The following is an 18,040-nucleotide window of genomic DNA, read 5'->3' on the forward strand; positions in this document are numbered from 1 at the left end:
TCGAAGAAGATCCAAGAACGCTTACTCAGCTGTCGTGATCCCTCGTTACTGGAAGCTTTAGATGTAGCAAAAGCCATTGAGCATTCTGTAGCCTCCAGTAAATGTATTGCTGGTGAAACCGCTTTTCAGTCCGTAAATGCTATGCAGATTCCTGAGACAATTAATGCATTATCTCCCAAAGATAAAAGTGTGACATTTTCACACAGGAAGGATGTGCTTTGTTGTTACAGGTGTGGGTCAAAAACATATCTAGGTAACAATACTCCATGTCCAGCTTTGGAAAAAAGTGTAACAAATGTCATAAACTGGGTCATTTCCATGATGTTTGTAAGAGTGTTAAAAGTAGTGTTTGAGTGAGTTCAGTGGATATTGATTCCACCACAGAAGAAAGCTCACATGATTTATCAAAAGTTGTTCTTACACTTCAAGTAAATGGTAAAGACGTGAATCGTTTTAAGGGTCCTTTAACAGGTGCACACATCGGGGATGTCAAACTCAAGATGATGGCTTCGGGAGCTCCCAATACAATCATCTCAGACACTTTCTATAACCAAACTTTGTCTAACGACAAATCACTAAGTCCTCCTGATGTCTCACCAAAGGCCTGTGGAGATCAAGACATACATGCGATTGGCTTCTTTGTTGACAGAAGAGAAGTTACTATATAAATGTAGATTTTCCTATTCCCATGACGGAAAGTCTTAATTTTATTAAAGACTCGGAGGCGAGTATTATGCGTTTCTTTTCTTACTTTAATAAACAGCAGCAGTCAAGAAACACTACAATTCCCAGAAGGCCAGGACACCCTAGCCAATGGGAATAAAAACGTAGTTCAAACAGTATCAACCAATCATATCACATACATATGCATTATGACATCACTTGACTGCGAACAGCCCTCTTTTCTTGCGAGAGAGTCAATTATTAAACAAAGGAAATATCGTGAACAAAATAAAAACTGCCATAAGGAACGATAAGACATCAGAACAAAAGCTCAAAGTCCGAGATAACCAAAAGGAATTCTGGTAAGTTTGATCCGTAGCAACTGAAGCAGTGACTTGCGTCTTGAAATCTTGGCAAGCGGGGGTTGAAGAACCATTGGAAGTTCTATGTAGAAGGTTGAGTGATGGCCAATGGAGCTAGAGAAGGGTGGGAAAAAATGAACAAAGTTAAGATAAGTGGAGGGATAATACTCGCCTCCGACTCTTTAATAAAATTAAGACTTTCCGTCATGGGAATAGGAAAATCTACATTTTATGGCAAGACCGGAGGCTCCTATTATGCGAGTTTAAAGCATATTAATTACATCTAATGAGACATTATTGACAGGTTTAAAGTAAAAAACTTTAAATGTATTGTCATTAGACCAATCTGCAGACTTGAGAATGTCCTCTGAACGGGACCCCGCCCAAAAAGCTTTGGAAGCCATAGCACCCCTGGAGGAATGAGCTCCAAACAAAGAGGTATCTATACCCGCCAAGGACATAAGCCATTTGACCCATCGGGCTAAAGTAGCGGCCGAAACAGGTTTGTGAGGTTTCCTAACGGAAATTAGAAGTTGGGAATGAGAAGGAATTCTCAAATCTGCAGTCTTTTGTTCATACGCTTTTAGACATCGACCAACACATAGTTTGGGATGATCAGGAAAATACGGGTAAAACACAGAAGATAAATTGGTCTTGGTTCGTCGAACCACAGTGAACAAAACTCCAGATGGGGTAATTGACGTCGGAGAGGCGTTTAATAGAAACAAGGCACAGTAACATGGTTAACTTTGCAGATAACATTTTTAGAGAGAGCATGAGATTGTCAGGCCATGACAACAGAAATTTCAAAACAATATTAACATCCCATAACTGGTTATATTTTGGAAGAGGAGGATTGGAAAACTTTACTCCCTTTAAGAGACGGCATATGAGAGGGTGTTCTCCGACTGGTTTCCCATTAACAAAAGAGTGGTTGGAGGAAATGGCTGACCTGTACAAGTTGATGGTCCCGGAAAGCCTTACCTTTGCTTGCCTCTGCCGCTAAAAAGTTCACTATAAAAATCACATCTGCTGAAATGGGATCGATGTGTTTTCCCAGACACCAGCTGTGCCAAACAGACCAGGCTGATTGATAAGCTTTCTTTGTACCTGGGGCCAAGGACTGAGAGATATATCGTGAAGCTTCTGTCGAAATGCCAGGGAAAAAACGGGATTCCCCGAGACTTTCCATGCGGAGAGAGTCAGCGCATTGTCTAGAACGAGAGGGTGAGGACGTTCTAAAGGGTCTAGAAGAAGAAACGGGAAGGACGGAATCAAAATAGGGAAATCTATTGACAGTTCTAAGAGGGTTGGGAACCAAGTTTGAGATTGCCAGAAGGGGGCTATGAGCACCAGAGAAGCCTGTTGGCGCCTCACTTGCGCCAATACTCTGCTGATCATGAGGAAAGGAGGAAAAGCTTAATTGAGGGAAAAGGACCAGTTCTGTAAAAAGGCATCTGAAGCTAATGCTAGAGGGTCTGGGCGCCAACTGTAAAATTGGGGAAGCTGAGAGTTGAGACGGGACGCGAAAAGATCGATTATTAGGGGACCCCAGAACTTCTGAAGGTTCTGAAAAATGGAAGGGTGAAGTTTCCAATCGCTTGAATCTCAAAAATGACGAGACTGCCAATCTGCCACTGTATTGAGAGATCCCGGAAGATACTCTGCATGAACCGAAATGTGGTTTAAAAGGCAGTATTCCCAGAAGGCCTTGGCCAGCTCCGCCAATGGTTTGGATTTTGTGCCTCCGGGATGATTGATATATCGAACCGCTGAAATGTTGTCCATTCTGGGAAGAATGGCACAACGGACTTTGTTTTTTTGCGAGGCTTCTGATCGCAAAGGAGCCAGCAAGCATCTCTAAACAATTGATATGCATTTTGGACTCCTCTGACGACCATGTGCCTCCAGTCGAGACTGGTCCACACCGGGCCCCCCAACCGGTTCGGCTTGCATCTGATTCTAATACTAGATCTGGGGCTGATGCAAAGATAGTCCTTCCGTTCCAAGCATCTAAATGGTCTATCCACCATTGGAGTTCTGTGCATGCGTCTATATCCAAAGGAATGACGTCTGAATAAGAGAGGCCTCTTCGTAAATGCTGAATCTTTAATCTCTGAAGAGCTCTGTAATGAAGGGGTCCAGGGAAAATGGCCTGAATTGATGAAGATAGGAGACCGACAATTCGTGCCAACGTTCTGAGAGATATCTGAGAACTGCGTAGAATTTGCAGAATCTCTGACTTTATGGTTTTTATCTTTGGAGAAGGAAGCCTGAGAGTGGCTGAAATTGAGTTGATCTGAAAGCCTAAGAATTCTATAGTTTGAGAAGGTATGAGTATGGATTTTTCCCTGTTTATGATGAAACCTAGCTCTGTTTAGAGGGAACACGTCACTGATAGGTGAGTTGAGAGAGACTGAGGGGATTGGCTCATTAATAATATGTCATCGAGGTAGATGATAAGTCTGATCCCCTGCGCTCTGAGAAAGGCTACTACCGGTTTCATGAGCTTGGTGAAGCACCATGGAGCCGATGATAGCCCGAAGCGAAGAGAGGTAAAATGAAAATACTGATTTGCCCACTGGAATTGGAGAAACTTTCTGGACAGGGGATGAATTGGAACAACTAGATATGCATCCAGAAGATCCAATCGGACCATCCAATCCCGTTGTAGCAGGGTGTCCCTTAGGTGAAGGATGGTTTCCATTTTGAAATGATGATATACTACGAAATGATTGAAACCCTTGAGGTTTATGACAGGACGCATCTTTTTGTTCTTTTTCTGAACCAGGAAAATAGAGCTGGTATACCTGATGGGTCGGGAAGGGTAGGAGCGATAGCCTGTTTTTGCAATAGGGAATGGACTTCGGCAGAAATCAGTAGGGTCATGTCTGAGGAAAAACGAGGAAGAGGAGGGGAGGAGGATTGGACTGGGGTTATATATAGCTCTATTGAGTAACCTTGAATGGTGTTGAGAACCCAGGGGTCTGCCGTGATTTCCTCCCACTTTGTTAGGAAAAAACGGAGAGGCCCACCTAATGGAATAGAAGGAGGTGAAGGACTTACTTGGTTGGATGGACGACCTGGCGTTCCTGCCGCCTCTGGAGCGGAAACCTCTGCCTCATTGAGGATAGAACTGTGTGCGATACTCTTGATAGGAGGCGTAATGATATCCTCTGGAACCTTGGTTGGGGTAGGAGCGGCCGGCAAAGCGGTTCCTTCCTCTGCCGGCCCTTGCAAAAACCCGCTGAGAAAACATATTTTTCATTGATTGCTGAGCTTTGTCCAAAGATGTGAAAGTAGCCACATATTTACTTAAGTCCTTTATGAAAGAGTCTCCAAATAATGCACCACCGGTATTGATATTGGGTTGTGCAGATGCTAGGTGGACTAACTTGGGATCGAGTTTCAGAAGTAGACCTTTCCTTCTCTCTTGGGTGATAGCCGAATTCACATTACCCAGGAGGCAGAAGGAACGTTGGACCCATAGAGAAAGCTCCTCCGGATCAATAAATGAGCCGTCAATTCTGGCTGCTTCTGTGATGTCAAAAATCCGTGTTAGGGGCCCCAAAATATCTAATAATTTATCTTGGCAGGAGGCCCACGCCTTATCCACTCCCTTGCGTGGATACTTGCCCATTTTGGTAAAGAATGTTAGGAGGGGTTGGTCAATGGACGGGGTGACCGAAAGTTGGTGGGATAAGAAGGGACGGGGACACTCAGATTTCAATTTGGCTCTGGATTGTTTGTCTAAAGGACAGAATATTTTTGCCGAAACATATTGTGCAACGTGGTCAGCGGGTACCCATTCAGTGGAATTGGGATGGAGAATGTTTGAAGGGTCAAACATTGGGAAACCTTCGGGGTCAAGGAGGGGAATCGGGTTTTTGTGGGAAGACGAGGTCAATTTAGATTTCTTAGGAGGAGGAGGGGAGACAGCAGCGTCGTCCCCATCGTCTGAAACACTGGAGAGAGAGTCCAGATCCGACCCGTCGTCGTCTGAGTCAGGAAAAGACTAAGAGGGTCATTCCGACCCTGGCAGCGGCGGGCAGATCGCCCAGCGGGAAAGCCCCAGCAAAGATGAAGCCGGCTCCGAATGGAGACGGCGGATTTGCTGGTGTGCGACGGGTGCAGTGGCAGACACTGAAAATCTTAATGGGGCCCTGTTAGGGGGCCCCTGCAGTGCCCATGCCAGTGGCATGGGCCCCCAGGGGCCCCACGACACCCATTCCCGGCAGCCTCTTCCTGGCGGTGTAAACCGCCAGGAACAGGCTGGCAGGAAGGGGGTCCGAATCCCCATGGCGGCGCTGCGTGCAGCGCCGCCATGGAGGATTCCCTGGGGCAGGGGAAAACCGGCGGGAAACCGCCGGTTCCCCTTTTCTGACCGCGGCTTTACCGCCGTGGTCAGAATTGCCCCGGAAGCACCGCCAGCCTGTTGGCGGTGCTTCCTCTGCCCTCTGCCCTGGCGGTTACAAACCGCAAGGGTCAGAATGAGGGCCTAAATTATCAGAGGGGTAACAATACTTTTTGATTTGGATTTATGTTTTACATTTGATTTCCCAATGTCCAAATTTTTATACTCCTTGGAGGGAGCCTTATGAGGAACCGCGTCCTCTGCCACATGTGAGGTAATAATGACCACCTTTGTCTGTATTGTGGTGCAGCTGGTTACCTAATTCGCACCTGTCCCGTTCGTCCAGCCAAGCCTTTGGGAAACGCCAACTCCCGTCCTCAGTGAGAAGGGTGAGGACGGGATATCATGAAATACCTTCCATTTGTTCTTCCAGGGAGGAAGGAACTGCTCTTTTCCTTTTACCAGTTATCCTCCACTTAACTGATGGCCGGGAAGAAAGAACTCTGGCCTTATTGGACTGCGGAGCTAGTGGTATCTACTTAGATGAAGTGTGGGCAAAGGAACAACAGATTGCATAAATACCTAAGGAAGTACCAGAACAAGTCCACACGGTGGATGGATCACTCTTGGCCTCAGGACCCGTACAATATACCACCCCTACTTTCTGTCTCCAATTCGGGAAACACCAAGAAAATCTTTCGTTCGATCTAATTTCATCACCACATCACTTCATGATCCTGGGAATTCCATGGCTCACACGGCATAACCCTTACATCAACTGGGAAACAAGAACTATTTCTTTATCCTCTTACTTCTGCCAACACCACTGCTACCTAGCAGGAGATTATTGGTCCCCAAAAGGTCTTTTAACAGCACCCCCTAAGGTGGGATGTTCTATTAACGTCCTACAGGGAGCACCCAGTCATTATCATGAATATGCCGATGTATTCCAGAAGCCAGAAAAACCTGAACTGCCACCCATAGAGAATACGATTGCGCCATTCCTTTAGAACCAGATACAGTGGTTCCTTTTGGGCGAATGTACTCTCTAACAGAACCTGAGAAGCAGATTCTTAAGGAATACCTTGATGAGAACATACAGAGCGCGTTGATTGCTCCCTCCTCTTCACCTGCAGGGGCTCCTCTCTTCTTTGTGCCTAAGAAGACGAAAGACTTGCGTCCCTGTATTGATTTTAGAGGATTAAACAAGATCACTATTAAGGATCGGTACCCGTTCCCACTTATTAAGGACATCCTGGAAGCGGTCAGAGAGGCAAAGAGATTCACCAAGCTGGATCTCAGAGGAGCATACCATCTTTTAAGGATAAAAGAAGGGGATGAGTGGAAGACCGCCTTTAGAACACCTTTCGGTCACTACGAATATCGAGTAATGCCATTCGGACTCACCAATGCCCCTTCCATTTTTCAAAGGTTCATGGACTCTATTTTTTCCGATCTTCTACAACAAACAGTGGTTGTTTATCTAGACGACATTTTAATATTTTCTGTCCACCCAGAACAACACTCTAAACATGTTCTCCAAGTTCTAGAGAGACTCAGACAACACCATTTATTTTGCAAACCAGAGAAGTGCGAGTTTGATCGAACAGAGGTAAAATACTTGGGATATTGCATTAACCAAACTGGGGTCGCCATGGATTCAGACAAGGTGCAAGCTATACTGGATTGGCCATCTCCCTCTTCCATCAAAGAAACTCAGTGTTTTTTGGGATTAGCCAATTTTTATCGACAATTTATAGCAGACTTTGCCCAGAGAACCAGTTACATTACTCAAACCCTTAAAAAAGACCATCTAAAGAAGGGCTTTTGTTGGACACAAGACGCAGAGTTAGCCTTTCAAGACTTAAAGAAAGCCTTCATTCAAGCTCCTATTCTACGACACCCAGACAACAGCAAGCAGTTCATTGTTGTCGCAGACGCCTCAGAAAGAGCCATTGGGGCTGCTTTACTGCAAAAACAAGACGATGATGATTTAGAGCACCCTGTATTCTACCTGTCACACATCTTATCCGATTCAGAGCGGAACTATTCAGTGCTAGAACGAGAATTACTCGCCTTGAAGACCGCGTGCACGGAATGGAGGCACTTTCTGATGGGCTCGAAAGAACCCTTTGAAGCCCGGACAGACCACAGAAATCTACAATGCTTGAGAAACTTTCAGTGTCAGAATAGCCGGCAGGCTCGATCTGCTTTCTTTTTCAGTCAATATGACTTTTATATCACATACATCCCTGGTTCTCAGAATATCCTGGCTGATGCCTTGTCTCGGCGTTACCCTGAGTGTAGCGATTCTCCTGTACAGAACCTATTTGAAAATAACAAGATCATTGGTTTAGTACAGACATTTTTAGACCAAGTCAGGTCCGAATATTCCCGTTAAGAAAATACAGAGCTGAATAAGTTGCGTCCGCAACTTCATATAGATCAAGGGTATTATTACCATGATAAGGCCCTGTTCTTACCCACTAAGTTAGTACAGACTGAAGCCTTACGTATGTGCCATGATTCCCCCATCGCAGGTCATCGAGGAATGAAAGCTACCCAAGAACTTCTGCTTCGCTCCTTCTGGTGGCCAACTCTCAAGACGGATACTGAAGATTATGTATCATTCTGTCCTATTTGTGCTCGAGCCAAGACACCCCGTACTAAACCAGTAGGATTACTTCGCCCATTACCCGTTCCCCCAGGTCCATGGCACACTATCTCCACTGATTTCATGTGCTCGTTACCCTCTTCAGTGGGAAATCAAGTAATTATGGTAACCGTTGACTCCTTCACCAAAATGGCTCATTTCACAGCAATAAGAAAGTTACCAACGGACAAGGAATTAAGCCAAATCTTTACACAAGAAATCTTCCGACTTCATGGATTACCTCAGGTCATTATCTCGGATCGGGGTCCTCAATATATTTCCCGATTCTGGAAACAATTCTGTAAGATTTTGGGAATCGAAGTGGCCTTATCATCAGGGTTCCATCCTCAAACTAATGGACAGATGGAACGACTAAATCAAGGCCTCGAACAATATTTACGCAGCTTCTGCAATGCTACGCAGAGTAATAGGTCTACCTATTTACCACTTGCAGAATTCTCCTACAACAACTCAAGACACAGTGCCTCGAAAGTCTCTCCTTTCTATGGGTCTTACGGTTTCCATCCCAAGGCCTTCCCAACTCCCCGGAAAGATACTTCCAATCTTCCTGCCATCTCCTCCTATGCTCGGCAGCTACGGGGTGTCCAACGTGTTATCCATTCTAACCTTGTGGCCACTAAGTCCCGCATGAAAAAGATGGCTGATAAAAGACGTTGTGAGGCTCCCCAGTATCAGGTCCATGATAAGGTTTGGCTTTCCTCTAGGTTTTTACCTCTCCGACTTACTCAGAACAAATTTAAACCCCGTTATTATGGTCCATTCCTGATTCTCCGAAAGATTAATCCAGTGTCTGTGCGTCTTCGTCTGCCCCAGACTTGGAAGATACACCCTGTGTTCCATGTCTCTCAACTCAAACCATACCTTCCTGATCCTTTTCACAGACAATTCTCCTGTCCTCCCCCTCTGTTGATTGATAATGTGCCCGAGTACAAGGTCCAGGAAATCTGTGACTCTCGGTTTTTCCATGGACTCCTCCAATATCTTATTCATTGGAAGGGCTACCCTATGAGTGAATGTTCCTGGGAAGATGCCCATTCGGTTCATGCCCCTCTTTTGGTCCGTCGCTTTTTCCGGCTTTTCCCTCACAAACCTGGGGCCTCAGGGCCTACTGTCGCGCTGCGGCCGCAAACACAGGCCGCCGTGGCGCGGCACTCGGGAGACACCGCGGCCCGCAGGCAAGCTGCGGGGGAAGCCGCGGCTCGCAAGCAGGCCGCGGGGGAAGCCGCGACTCGAGTCTGGGGTCGCGGCACTCGCCGCGCCACCTTCCTTCGTTCGCCACTTCCAGGGCAGACGCGGCAGGGGAAGAGACTCCGAGTCGGGTCTCGAACCTGCCGCGCATATCGCATTTAGTGCGCTTAACATTATATATATTTTAGAAACCCTCTTTTCCTTCACTTACCGGTCACACAGGCAAAAGCCGACTGCATGCACATGATTTCTTTTTATGCATGCTTTCTCCTTTCCCAGCATGCTGTTCACATCCTCTCTTCCCTGCATGCATTGCTTTTCTTTTCTAGGCACATGTTCCCTATCATTAATCATGACCTTTTCCCCAATCCAAGATGGTGGTATTTCTACTTCCTGTTTTTCACTTCTTGTCTAGGTGTATATAAGGGGAATTTAGCTTCTTTCTCATTGCGTTGCAACACTCCTGTGGTGGTAGTCACGCTCCGGCTGGTTTTCTCTTGAGAAGCCAGTTATTCTTGACCTGTCTTTCGTCTCCAGTACTCCTGAATGCCAGCATCTTCCGCCCTAACGTCCTTGTGTCCCCCTTCTGTTTCAGGGAGTTCCTGTTGGAGGTTTTTTACCCTTTTGGGTTTTTTCCTCTGGGACTCCTTCTGGAGGGCACGGACTGTCGTGGCTTGCTATTGTCAAACAGCACCGTGGCTACCGGAAGGGGTCGCCCCTACCTCAGCCAAAGCAGAACCTGCCGGAACTGGGGTCGTTCCCCACCTCACATCAACTTCGACGGTAAGCCCAGAGTGAACCATGACACCTCACAGCTGATGCAAGCCAAGTAGGATTAGAGGCAGTATTGTCACAAATGTCTGGCAACCAAGAACACACAATCGCGTTTGCTTCCCGGTCATTGAAACATGCAGATTCACACTATAGTACAACTGAGAAAGAAGCAGTAGCGTGTTCTTGGGCTATAGAGAAATTCAAAACATTCTTGTGGGGAACACATTTTGAACTGTACACAGATCACAAGCTTCTCATTAACTTACTTAATGGAAATGCAGCTGGCAAAGAGTAAGCTAGGCTGGTGACACTTCCTTCTCGCTTACAGGAATATAATTTCAAAATTAATTATATTCCTGGGGGAAAGAATCTGAGAGCTGGCTGCTTATCCAGGATGCCGCTGCAGAATGATGAACAGAATAAGGCTATTGATGATGTTGAATCTGTAGTGGCCAAACTAGATGTGGTCCTCAGTTCCTCAGGTGTAGTTTCCAGAGAGGAACAGATGATTGCTTTACAAGAAGACAACACTCTGTCTACCGTCATGGGATTTATAACAAAGGGTTGGCCTAGGGTGAGATCTTTGTCCAGTCCACTAGAACCTTATGCACAAGTGGAAAGTGAATTGTCAATAGTGGATGGAATTTTACTACGCAATGATGTTATTGTGCCGCTCACTTCTGTGAGACTCAAACTTTTTGAAACTGCACACCAGGGTCTTCTAGGTATAGGAGCTACTTTTAGGAATTAAAAAAAAAATTGGTGGGCTTCTTTTGGCTCACAAGTTACTGATTGGAGCTCTAAATGCAGTATATGTTTATTATCCAATAAACACTGGGTCACTCATCAAACCCCTTTCTGCACAGTACCACTCCCTGATGATGTATGGACAAAGGTTGCATTTTTTGGAGGTCCATCTGATATGTTGTCATCAGACAAAAGGGTTTCTGCTAGTTCTCATAGATTATTTGTCCAAGTGGGTATCTTTGAATTTCTGCAAGCCACTAATGCAACTACTGTTATACATTTTGTACAAAAAAAATGATATGGAAGGACCACCTAAGGAATTGGTGACTGACAATGGGACACACTGGACTTCAGATGAAGGAATTCATTTATCACTTTCACATCAAGCATTTGAAGATGGCCTTATACTCACTCATTTCAAGTGGACTTGTTGAAAGAAATAACAGATTTCTCAAGGAAGGTGTACAGTCTGCATTAGCCAACAAACTTCCGGTGGAAGAATCCTTAAAAGCTGTGGGCTTATATAGTTACCCACAGGTGTGTCACCTTTTTGCTTGTTAAGAAAAAGGAAACCAAGATCTGAGGTATGCCCTGATGATGAGAAATGTATTACCTAAAGAAAAACTTTGTCAATGCAAGACTGATAAGATAGATGGTCACAGAGAAAGTGCCTAGTGTTCAAACTTCACAGAAAGATCAATATAATGGCACACATAAGGTGAAAATGTGAATTTTAATGTTTCAGTTTGGGTTTTAATCAGAAAACCCCCTAAGGCAGTTGTTCCCATCCTGTGGTCCAGGGACCCCTGGGGGTCCATGAAGCCTCCTCAGGGCATCCCCGACTGCTTGGAAAATTAAACAATATTAACAGATTATGTCCCCAGCTTTCAGTAATGACTCCGTGGGGGGGTCCCCGGATTCAAATAAGGATTCTGTGGGGGTCCCCGTGTTCCAGTAATGATAAAGTGGGGTTCCACAGAGGTCAAAAGTTTGGAAACCACTGCTCCAAGGTAAAAAAAGGGTAAATCTGTATTTTCATCATCAGTACAAATTATCCAAGTGGCAAACGGATCTGTCCCACTCAATCGGAAAGGTTGGTGGAGCAAAAGGGCTCTAGTGAAACTTACACCTGAACAAGCTTGTGAATTGTCTAAACACAAACGTGCACTTAGTAATGAGCAGAATGAGAACAGTGATAGCTGGGTTGATGTTGAAAATACCAGATGCCAGCCATGCAGGGTACAAAATCCTTCATCCACTGTGATTGCAATGTCAGAGTCGGTACAAATGCTGAACTGAGTGATACTGCTTCTTCAAGCAACTCAGAGGGGTAACTGAAGAAAGTTTCAGAAATTACAAAACAAATTGAAAGCTTCTATGACTTCAAAAGTTAAAGAATATTACATGCATTGATTAAAAAACATGTAAGCTGTTTCTATGTATTAAAAAATGGTTCTGTTTTTGTCTAATAAGGGGAAGGTGATGGAATGATTGCACTTGGTCCTTCGTTGACATCTGCCACTTCCTCAGTCTTTTGTTACGTCAATTTTATTCTGCAGTTAGGGTTCACAACAAAGCATGGTCACGCACTGTATTTACATTTAATGCGTCTCATGGTTCAGCATTCCTTCTCCTTGGTATCCAACGACATCTCCGACAGTTGCATCTGGGATTTCATGGAGATCAGGCATGCAGGGCGTGGGCTCCTGTCACTTTCAATAAATCTACAACGTCTTACCTCATCTGCCTTTTGGATGTCAATAATGCTCACTATGGAGGGGACTGCGCTAAGATGTGTCATCAGGGCATTACGTTCTGCCAAAAACTAAATGAAATATTAAAGAGGCCAGGAGTGGCATAGGGAACAAGCAGAACGTCACTGTAAGTCTGTCGGTCTCAAGAGTCAATCAGCAGGACAGCAGGGACACCTGGATGTAAGATGCCAGCAGCAACGGGAGAACGTCGCTTGAGATCGTAGTGTAGGCTGATGCAACCAAGGGCAAGAAGAAGGGCAGGATCTCTTGACTGCATCACAGCAGGATGATGTCTGTGAAGTGGAGATGTTCCGTCTTGCTGGGGCTTGCAATAGTTCATGGTTAGGGTTCAAAGTTCAAAGAGTGCACCAGGAGCGTTGTGGGAGTCCATTGCGAAGCCCACTATTGCTGTCTTGCTCGACTCTCTACAGCCAGTGATGGAGTCCTTTGGAAACTTGTCGACAACCGTCAGAAGTCATCCTCTGGGCCACTTCCAACTCTGGTGTCCTTCAGGGGAGTGACGCTATCCCTCATTGGATGTTTTGCCCAAAGGACTGAGTGTGCTCTGTGTTGGGGCTGCATGTGGGCCACTGCAAGGCCTTCGATTAGCCACTGTCTAGTCACTGGTGGAACACCGAGGGGTAGATGGGTAATGGTCAGGGCGCGCAGAACATTGGACCAGGATACCGAGGAGGTGAGCGGATAGTTACTGGGCGGCTGTTGTGAAGTACCACGGGTGCTTCTTGGTCTTTGGTGCGAGGCTGACGTTCTGACACTAGTCAGGAGGCAAAACGCTCTCAATCAATCAATCAATCAGGAATTTGTAAAGCACACTACTCACCCGTGAGGGTCTCAAGGCGCTGAAGTTGATAGCGTTGATGCATTTTCAAAGGAAGTGGTAGTTGCGCAAAACTGTATCAAAATTGTCAGCGTCTTTCCCAGGGGCTCAGAGTCTCCTGCCTGGTGTGTCCAGGGTTGGTCATAGTAACGGGATGGACTTGGTATCCCTCACATCTGTTAATCGCTAGCGCTGAACAACTTCTGCCTGTGCAAGGTGTCACTGATTCTTGGCGTGGATTCCGTGGTACACGTCGCCAAATTCTATTTCAGTGTTTCTAATAAGTGTGTTAGATTGTCCCTCACCATACTATCCGGCCCCTTATTCAGGTGTACTGTTGTATAGTGTGTAGGTGTACTACTGGTCCCATATAGTGCCCTGTTACCGAACAAAAACAGCCTTCGATAGCTCAGTCTGTAGAGCGAAGGACTGTAGAGGAAACTGACATCCTGTGGTCGCTGCTTCAAATCCGCCTCCCAGGACTTTTCCTCAGTCTGCTCTGTTTCCTCTGCTTTCCAATCCCAAGCAGCTCCTTTCTCAGCCACTCAGACACTTTGGCTTTTCCCGCCTCCTCTCCTCTCCTCTCCGTCCTAGTCCAGTTCCCTCCTCCAGCTGGGGGGGGGGGGCGGGGAGTGTCCCCTCAGTCCCTTTGTGTAATCCCCCCCATGAGACAGAGCCAGGGGCCCCTGGGCTGAAGAGCGAGGCCGGTGCCCCCCAAGCCCGGCTGAAGCAGCCCCGGAGCTGCTTGTTGTGAGTGTGGGAAGGTGATGCTGCTGAGAGCGTCTGCTGGGAGGGGAGAAGTTTGTTGTGAAGTGTTTCGGAGCAGCAGGTTTGTGTGTGTGTTTTGTGCAGTGAGTGTGTGTTTGTTGAGCCTGTGGTCCCCTGTGTTGGAGTGAAGGAGTTGGGAAATAAAAAAGGCTCTGAAAAATGCACAGGAAACAGCGGATTGAAGGAAAGGACGAGGAGCTACACGGGAGGTAGCTCAGAATCAGTTCCTCGTTAGTATAGTGGTCAGTATCCCCGCCTGTCACGCGGGAGACCGGGGTTCAATTCCCCGACGGGGAGGGTTACATTTTTTTCCCAGTCTACATTGTGTCGATTGAACACCTATTTTAAATGCAAATTATGATGTCATACTGACGCTATGGAGGGCCGGTATTTTTTTAATTTATGCCCAGACCTAGTCCAAGTTCAAATATTTACTAAAGCAATCTCATACCTTTCAAAATATATGATGAGCAAAGTTAGATAAAAATGAGAGCATTACATGACAAGTGCGTTTAACCTAGAATTTATAGACGCCAAACAAATGAAATGTTGGGGCGGGCTTTTAATAAAGAACTGTTTTAGTCGAAGGTGAAACATTTCCTCTTTTTTTTAAGTGTGATGGATGATAACTTAACAGACACATTGTTAAAAAGAACCACTGACCCGGATGTGCCGTCCACCATCCTCATCACGCATGAAGTACCAATCCAGGTCAGGTTTTTATACCGAGGCTGCTTCTGGGACTTGTAGTCCTGTGTTTGCAATTATAAACTAGGACTGCGGGTCCCTGTGTCCAGGGTGGAGCCCGCCACAGGGGGAGCAGCTCGCGCACCTGGGGAACCTAAGGGCAGCCGCCAGGGAGCGCTGCGGAGAAGCACCGATCGCCCTTGTAATTGTAGTTACTATGTATCCTGATGGTTTCATTCTCCAGCATCTGATGATGTAAGAGCCTCATCCATCCTCGACGCTTGGAAACTCTCAGCAGAGTTCAGTCTATTTAAGGTGCAGTATTTTTTCTTCCTTAAAATCTTCCTCCGTGTAGTGTGTTTTCTGTGTCTACTGCTATTTCTCCTCCTTTAATAAGCGCTGTGGTTTTCTGCATGCTTCAGTCTATGGATAAGACCAAGAACACACTACCCTGTCCAACTTTGGAATACTAATGGGCATTCCCCAACAACATGCTCCCTGGTGGTCTAGTGGTTAGGATTCGGCGCTCTCACCGCCGCGGCCCGGGTTCGATTCGCGGTCAGGGAAGCTGCCATGCTTTTTTTCTACTTTCATCATGTACTTTTATTCTGGCCTCGGAAGGTTTCATTTCTTCTCTTTTTTATTATGTCCAAACACATTTCACACTTTTGACATTTCAAGGACAGAGACTCATTGACAGAATAGGGAGTGACTGCTTGTCCAGGAAGCTTATTCTTCAGAAGCAGAACCTTTTCTTTAGAACGATGTTCATTTTCTGGGTAATATCTCACAGGGACACCTTTTCTCACAGTTCATGATTTCTTCCGAGTAACATCTGAAACCAGTCCATGTTGCTGTGATGAGCTGAGAGCTCTGGGGGTCTTGGTTGTCCACAGAGTGACTGCAAGAGGTCTCCAGGGGGCACATTTCTCTGCTGCACCAGGAATATCCTTTATAAGTGTCAGTGCAGTGTGTATATGGAGAGGGGTTGCCACCTTTCTTAAAAGAAAATATGGCAATTAGAGCTGGCGGGTGAAAAGTAATTTATACACAGTTGTCAGGATTGTTTTCTAAAATGGTCATTCTTCCTCTGTTTGCCTTAATGATCATTCTGAAACGATTTACTCACCAGACACACACTTTATAAATGATCTAGTTATGTGTTTGCTGTTAACATGTATGTTTCAGAAGCGGAAAAATATTTGATCCAACTGCTTTTCCTAAAATTGTTTACTGGCCTGGGATCAATAATACCGACCAGGCACGTAAAATAAAACAAGCATTGGCAAGGGCAACTGGTCGCGGCAATCCGAGATGTATTGGCCTTGTCAGTGGTACGTAGTGTCTCTTACCAAGGAGTACGGATGCTGAGTGTAGTGTTCAAAACCGTCCGTAGAAGGTGTGCACAGTGTGCACTGTATTTAACGTGTGTAAGCTGAGTGTACAAGTACGTGTGAACAGTGTGCACGACGTCCACAGCAGTGATTGTGAACTCATTTTAGTGCATGGTGGGAAAAGTACATTGTGCGATGGATTCAGCATTTTCAGTGCGTGCACTGCATGCAGTGCGTAACGTGCTTGTGGTGTACAAATCAAGAGGCTTGCTGCAGTGTGTACTGTGCAGTGGGCGCACTGGACACAGGGGTCACCTGTGCAGTGGGTGGCAGAGTGTGTGCAGAGCCCACAGTCGGTGCAGGGTGCACAGAGGGCGATGGGTGAAGTGTGCAGTGATGCAGTCCATATATATTACAATGTATAGCGCTTTCATGTACTACAGCGTGCTCGGTGAGTGAATAGTGCACGAGAGAGGGCGGGTTTTACAATTGTGAGGACACTATAAACCTTCTGGTAATGTCCGGGCTGCCATGCACACAGCTCGCCATGGAGATGGCTTTGAGCGTTGTCCTTGCAGGCTACAGCGTGTAATTTATCCAGTTACTTGCTAGTAGTGACAGGACAAAGGTAATCAGTCTGAGCAGTGTTTTCGGCGCAGAACACCTCAGGTGCAGTGTAATGTGTGCAGTGTCTGCTCACGCAGAGCACGTACAGCATGTGCACGTCTATCTTTGTATGTTAATGTATTTTAGATCAAGGAAATCGACTACTAGGCACCGGGTGTGTAAACTGATTGGGAAAACAAGTCTTAGATCGAAGCAGACAAACATCATTCCTTAAGGAACCCTCTAATACTGTCTAGTACTTTACAAATAGAGGCCACAAAGACACGAAATACAAAAAAGGTATTATTTAGATGGGCATATCTCATAGCGCCCAGTTTTTATGCACTGGCCTAGCGCCTCATGCAGTAGGACAACTCATCAGGGCCAGGAGAGATTACAAAGTGAATGTGTGCACATGATCTACAGACCTTAGGGTACCATGTCAACTACTGAGGTGTCCTGTAGGAGGCGCACTGTTGGGCAGCATACATAGTGGGTTCCTCGTGTACAGTGCAGTGAGTAGAGTCGTACAGAGCGTGCACTGTGCTTCAATGTACCTATCAGGAGACAGAAGACAATTCAAAAGCGCAGTGCAGCGTCTGCAGATGTTGCCATGAGTGCGCAGATTGTAGCCTTCCCTCCCGCGCGCTCCTTACCCTTAGGGCGGCCCTGCAGGAAACGCTTCCTGTCCACCCTCCGGGAGCTCCCGCTCTGCCACGTTTACAGCACCCAGCATAGTGCACACGGGAACGAATCAATCAATCAATCCGAATTTATAAAGCACAACTTACCACCCGGGGGTCTCAAGGAGCTGGGGACGCTGGACAGTCGAAGAGCCAGGTCTTGAGGTCTCTCTTGAACTGAGCCAGCGAGGGGGGCTGCCTGGGGTCGAGCGGCAACGTGTTCCAGGTCTGCGCGGCGAGGTAGGAGGAGGATCTTCCTCCAGCCGTGTTCTTCCTGATCCTGGGGACGGTGGCGAGGGCCAGTTGAGCAGAGCGGAGTTGCCCCAGGGTATGTAGAAGGAGAGGCGGTGGTTGTGGTAGGCAGGTCTGATGCTGTGAAGGGCCTTGTACTCGTGTGTCAGGCGCTTGAATGTGATGGTTTGGTGACGGGGAGCCAGTGTAGGTCTCTCAGGTGGGCAGCCATGGCAGTTTTTCTATTAGGGCTCCAGGGCTACGCCCCCTGCTTTATTATACCAAGAGTGAATAATAATCTTTTCTTCACTCTTGGTATTGTTGTGTAGCCATTTTAGTTATAGCTCCATGCGTGTTATTTTAGCACACTAGGCCTG

General features: G+C 46.4%; 1 long non-coding RNA gene and 2 other non-coding genes across 3 annotated transcripts; 2 read left to right on the forward strand and 1 right to left on the reverse strand.

Moving 5' to 3' along the window:
• Window positions 1-731: 731 nt before the first annotated feature.
• On the reverse strand, window positions 732-14,344 carry LOC138281258 (uncharacterized). Its single transcript, XR_011200895.1, has 2 exons — window positions 13,358-14,344; window positions 732-1,139 (listed from the first exon to the last, which is right to left on the reverse strand). It is a non-coding gene; the product is annotated as an uncharacterized lncRNA (long non-coding RNA).
• A 3-nt stretch (window positions 14,345-14,347) lies between these two features.
• On the forward strand, window positions 14,348-14,419 carry TRNAD-GUC (transfer RNA aspartic acid (anticodon GUC)). The gene has a single exon. It is a non-coding gene; the product is annotated as a tRNA-Asp (tRNA).
• Window positions 14,420-15,304: 885 nt separating this feature from the next.
• TRNAE-CUC (transfer RNA glutamic acid (anticodon CUC)) lies at window positions 15,305-15,376 on the forward strand. Its single transcript has one exon. It is a non-coding gene; the product is annotated as a tRNA-Glu (tRNA).
• Window positions 15,377-18,040: the final 2,664 nt, after the last annotated feature.

This window comes from Pleurodeles waltl, unplaced genomic scaffold (genome assembly GCF_031143425.1).
Source record: "Pleurodeles waltl isolate 20211129_DDA unplaced genomic scaffold, aPleWal1.hap1.20221129 scaffold_86, whole genome shotgun sequence".
Lineage (NCBI taxonomy): Eukaryota > Metazoa > Chordata > Amphibia > Caudata > Salamandridae > Pleurodeles > Pleurodeles waltl.